Consider the following 6,202-nt stretch of genomic DNA (forward strand, 5'->3'; position numbering starts at 1 on the left):
ATAACACATAGAAGAAGTAACAAAAGAGATCAAGAGAGGAGGAGAGAATCTGCTATGCTAATGTTACTAGTCTAGCACGTCATCTACCCCCCGATCTTGCTGATCAATATTTTGGGAAGGTAGGAAACACACTAGAGGAGGAACATCCAACACAGCAGATGGAGCTATCACAAGATCCAAACAAGGGCTATGTTCATGTTCCGAGCCACGTTGTTCTTGTCTAGGAGCTAGGATAAGTGCTTTAGAAAATGCGTTAGATAAATGGTTATCAACATCAACATATTCATATTCACTATCAGAATGAACAGGAATAACATTTTCATCATGAATAACATTTTCATCTATATCATCATCAAGATTTATAAAAATAGGGTCTTTAACTCGCACAGGATCAAGACCATCATGCATCTTTTGTTTAGGAGATTTTGGTTCAATTTTTGGCTGAGGAGAAAATGGAATAATACTAGCTGAAGGTGTTTTTGGGGATTGCAAAGTTTGAGAAACAGCTGCCTGAGCTCTAAGATGATGCTTTCGTCGGCGTTCACGTGCAGAACGATTTCATCTAGTCTTAGTAGGAAGTTGAGAAGATTGAGGAGGAGGAATGTTCTCATCCTTATCACTTGGGTGTTTAGGTTGTGGTCTCTTCTCTCCATAAGAGGAAGGAGGAGGAACTGCTCCATACAAAGGAGGAATATTCGGTTTAGGAAGGAGACCAAGTCCATCGTGACGAGGAGGTATAGGTCTACTTTTAGGAAGTTTATTAGTCATAGACGTAGTCACATTCATAGGAATGGGTTGGGAATCTTCTTGAGGAAAGACATTGGCTTTATCTTTCAAAGGAAGAACTTCCTTCTCAAGAATGATAGGAATATCAAGTTTGGGTGTTCTAGGTTCACTTAGAGATAGGATCATATCCTTTTTCCACTTTTGATAAGATTTGAAAAGATGATCACTTTGCGGAGGAAGAGATTGGAATTGTTTAGGCCAAAAGTAATCAATAGGAACGCTAGAAGTTCTTTCAGCTGGTTTAAAGAGACTATGATTGACAGTAACAACTTCACCATTATGGGGAAATTTCAAGCACTTGTGAATAGGAGAAGCAATAGCTTTCATGGAAGATAGCCAAGGATAGCCTAGCTTCACACGAAATTGTTCGGATGATGGAATAATAGCAAAGTCCACATCAAGGGATTTGTTATGGACCTCGATAGGTAATGTAATAGAACCAACTGCAGGAGAAGAAAATGCATCAAATAGTTTCACAACCACATTTGTTTCATCATAGATCACTTGAGTCAATTGCAAAGTAAAAAGAAATTCTTCAGTAATGACATTAACCATACAAGAAGGATCAATAAGCACTCCACGGCAAGGTGTATTCTTGACTTTTGCAACTATATATAAAGGACCATCAGGTGCCCTGATAGTTTCACTGGAATCAAATGTGATGGAAGGTTCTTTAGGGATTTTCTGCTGCTCTACAAAGTTAATCACATTCGGAGTCATAGACACGAGATCATCAGGTGAGACAGAGGAATCAGTAGTATCAATCGCATTAGAGGTATGAGAAGGCAATGGATCAGTAAAAATCTGAAGATTTTGGTTTGGGGGAGCTACAGATTTGTTGCCTTTATCATTCACACCAGAAACAAAGATAGTATTATTATCAATCAAATCTTGAATTTTACCCTTTAAAGCAAAACATTTTTCAGTATCATGCCCAGGATGACGATGAAATTGACAAAAAGATTTGTTATCAAAATAGGGTGAATTAATCTTTGCAGGATCTATTTGCCTTATAGGAGGAAGAGTAAGCACATTTTGTTCCAATAACTTATTCATAATACTATGCAATGATTCATTCAAAGGAGTAAACTTTCTTTCTTTCTTGAAAAACTTAGAAATAGGAGGCACACCTGATGCTGCATTCACATTGTTGTTGATGATGTTTTCATTGAATTTAATGGACTCTCTGTTCGGTTTAAACTTCCCAAATGGTTGTTGACTACTATCACCCTTATCACTCAGAGCCATAGGATTTGCTTGTTCCATTTGACTCACAGTCAGTTGATAATTGTGAAGAGTTGCGCACAACTATTGGAAAGAAGTAAACTCAGAAAACAAGAGTTTTTCTCTAATATCTTTTTGTAAATTAGAAATAAAGATTCTTTGAATATCATTGTCAGGTACCGGAAAAGAAATCTGAGCATACAAATGCTTATATCTACCAATGAAATCAGTCACTTTTTCTTTAACACCTTGTTTACAATGCATTAAATCAATCAAAGTAACTTTAGGACTTATATTGTTTTGAAATTGTTGAATAAAAGATTGGCAAGTTGTTCGAAAGAAGTAATAGAATAGGAAGGCAATGAGCAATACCATTGTAGGGCTTTATCTCTTAATGTTCTAGTAAACAGTTTTGCAAGCAACCTTTGGTCATAAGAAAAATCGGTACATATTGTTTGAAAGGTCTTAACATGTGTTAGAGGATCACCCTTACCATTATAAAGCTCCAAATGCGGAATTTAAACATGTTTAGGGGGGATAGCTCGAACAATGTCAAGAGAAAGTGGGCTCGCAACATCAAATGTGGGCACACTAAACTTAGATTGGTTCATAGAGGCAATTTGTTGCTGTAAAGAAGAGACAGTTTGTGCAAGATTGTTAATGGTTGCTTCAGTCGAAGAGTTCATATTAGACGTGTTAGATTGTGATGGAGGTGTTATGTTATTGAAAGAAGGTAGAGAGTAAGGTGGTGGGACACTATGATAGTTAGTCATAGGAGATGATTGGAAGGGAGGAACACTACAAGGAGGAATGGAATGGTTAAATGAATTGCCCCCTTGCGTCATGTTCATTTGTGGAGATATAATAGGGACACTCATTGAAGGAATGAATGAAGAAGTCAGATTGAATGAAGGAAGAGGGTTGATTGAAGAAGAGGGATTGCCCCCATGACTAGTGATCATAGGAGGAATGTCTTGTATTGAAGCAGTCATTATGTTTGATGTAAAAGTAGGTATACTAGCAATAGGAGTTGTCAAAGGAATAGAATGATTAACTTGAGTAGGAGGTTGTGTATAACCTAAAGTTTCAGCACAACTCTTCATAGGCATCACATTCGAATCCACAATGTGTGCGATACCATGCAAAATATCAATTCCATTCTTATCACTTTGAACCATACGTTTTAGACCCTCAATTAAGGAAAGAGCTTCGCTATTGGGGTATTCTTGAGACATCCATTGTTGAAAATCATCAAATTGGTTATCCAATTTTGAAAGTTGTTCTACAGAAACCTCATGGAGAGCTTCTTCATCATTAAGAGGATTAGAGGAATTACCCATGTCCTCGTTAAAAAGGCCATTCAAATTAGGTTCCATCTCCTCAGTAATTACACCTTGGAAGGACTTAATTCTAAGGCTTCGTCTAACGGAAATAGTGTAAGTAGGGCTTATTGTTGTAAAACTCATGCACTAAAGAGAGAGAGAATATTTCAAATTTTAGAGGTAGCAAATTTCAATAAAACCAGCCAATCTCCTAGATTTAAGCTGTTAAATGCAATCAGGACAATCTCCCGAAATTTTGGAAAAAATGTCCGGGACTGTGGCGAACGGAGTGCACACGATCCTCGCAACTTTTTTCGAAATTTTCAAGGATGAAAGTTACGATGATTTTAAAGCTAATCTGAAAAAATTGAGTGATTTTACGATCTGTAGATAGGCCAAATTAAAGTTGCAATCTCAAAATTGAACCCTACCAATATTGTTGAAAAATGCAAATTTTGAATTTTGAAAAAGAGAGGGAAACTGAAATTTTGAATTTTATGATTTTAGAAGGAATACTGAAAGCAATGCAGGTTTTGATATTTAAAAGTTGACTCGATTTCATGCAAAATTCAAATTTGAAAGTGGAAATCAAAGTTGTTGCAATTAAATACTTAATTTCAAAAGTCACAAACTGCAAAAATTTGAACAAAGCATTGAAATTTCAAATGAATGCCAACACACTTTTCAGATTTAGGACTGTAAGAAACACAATTTTGATATGAATTTCAATTTCAATAATTTTTGAATGATTAGAAGCCTCAATCCAAGCAATCACTAGACCAACTTTGACTTTAATTTTAAAAGTGTAAAAATTGATAAAATCAGCCAAAATTCTGAATTTTAGCAGAAAAATACAGTAAGATCTAGCTCCCGAAATTTTGAAAAAAATGTCCGGGACGATGGCGCTTGGGGTGCACACGGTCCTCGCAACTTTTTTCCAAATTTTCAGGGATGAAATATATTGTGATTTTGTTGCGGAATCCAAAGTTATAGCCGATTTGGAGATGTTTTGATCAATGAAATTATCAGTCAAAGGTTGAATCAAGAAGGTTTTAAAAATTAGGGTTTTGACACTTAACCACTTAATTTTCAGAATTAAAGCACAAATATGAATTGGCAATTTGCAATAGAAGGGTAGATCTGAAACAAGCATTAACAATTAAACATTTCACAAGCTTAATTACTAAAAAGAAAATTTTAGGGTTTTTATGCAATTAGCCTCTAAAATTTGCAAAAGATCAAACATGGAAATGTAATTAAGGAAACAAAATTTTCAGATCTAACCATGAATAATCAGAATGAGGATGTTCACGTCGGGTTCACCAAAATGTAAAGTGGAAAAATTGAACCCTAGTCGTTCTCCCCTCCCCAACTCCAAGGAGAGAGAAGGGAGAGTCACTAGGGTTGATGGTTTTCACTTAGGAGAGGATTTACATTCAAAAGAGGGGTTGAAACCCACAAGATCCAATCCCACGCAATGCAAGATTGGATTCTAAATGAGTTTCAAGGATTAAGACATCAAGGATACCCTCTTTTGTAAAGAATGTAGATAGAATGATTGAACTAGGAATGCATGAGAACTAGGAAAGATTCGCTTATAAATAGAGATAGGGATATGGGATGAAGCTGTAGACCTAGAATTAGCAGTAAAATGTTGAGACAGTGCTGTTCTGTAAATTTGAGCGAAAGTTGACGGGACGATGGTGCCCGGCGTGCACACTGTCCTCCGAAAAATCTGCGAAACGAAGGTGGATCTGTTCATCTCTGCACAAGGATTCCAGATCTTCAATTATAGCCGCGTACCTGCAACCTACACACAGAAAAGAGAGGATGATTGGGGGGTTAGGGATGAGGGGTTTTCCTTTAGGTCAAACCCCGGTTTTGGAATTAACCAAGAAATGAGAATGCTGTAAATGTAAATGTTTGTAATGTAAACAAGTACTGATACCTTGTTGTAAGAATGTTTGTATTCTTACATGCGAAGGTGTAATGTATGTAGTATGTTGTATGTTGTATGTGATCTCCTCTTCAATGGTTGAATCCTTGTCTTGAATGCAACACCTAGCCTTGAATGGAGACTTAGAATGCTCAATTGCTTGAAGGAATGCTTGAATGCTTGAATGTTTGAATAACGCTTTCGCGCCTTGCTCACATATGTCCTCCTCTTTCTCTCCCTTTCTAGGAGAGGAAAAGTAGTTTATATACTTGTCAATTAGGGCTGGTAGACTGATTTTTCCGACGTTAGGTCGACCAGGAAACAATATTTTCCAATTTGTAAACTTAAAGACCTAAAGCCCCATAAGAGACTGGGCCCAAAATAGGGCCAGAGACCAGGGCGCTGGGCGCCATGGTCCTGGGGGACCAGGGCACTGGGCACCCTAGTCCTGAAGGACCAGGGTGCTGGGCGCCATGGTCCCATCTCCCGGGACAGCAGGGTGCAAGGAGGATCAGGCCAGGGTGCTGAGAAATGCAGTTTTTGATGTCATGAACAAGTTTCGGGGTCTCCATTCAGGTTCCATGTTGCATCGCCATCGTGAAGACCCAAATGCAGTTGAAATTGCAAGTGTCACAATTTTAGGATGCTACAAAAACATTTTACAAATAATACAATATCCGATGCAATAACCGATTGAACATGTCAGCTTAATGCATTTACAACAATAATAAATCATCTCCATAGCATGCCATGCTGATCTGGAAAAGATACACCTGTCGGTGTAACCCTAGATAACCTGGACCTATTTGCTGGTAAAATAAATTATGCAAATAAGAGTATACCAATGATATTACTTCAGGGAAAAGTGTCCACATGATGTCTTCGACATTACCAAGTGTCTTCCATGTCATTGTATGTACCGGTGTACACTATA

Source organism: Cryptomeria japonica, chromosome 4, assembly GCF_030272615.1.
Source record: "Cryptomeria japonica chromosome 4, Sugi_1.0, whole genome shotgun sequence".
Classification (NCBI taxonomy): Eukaryota; Viridiplantae; Streptophyta; class Pinopsida; order Cupressales; family Cupressaceae; genus Cryptomeria; species Cryptomeria japonica.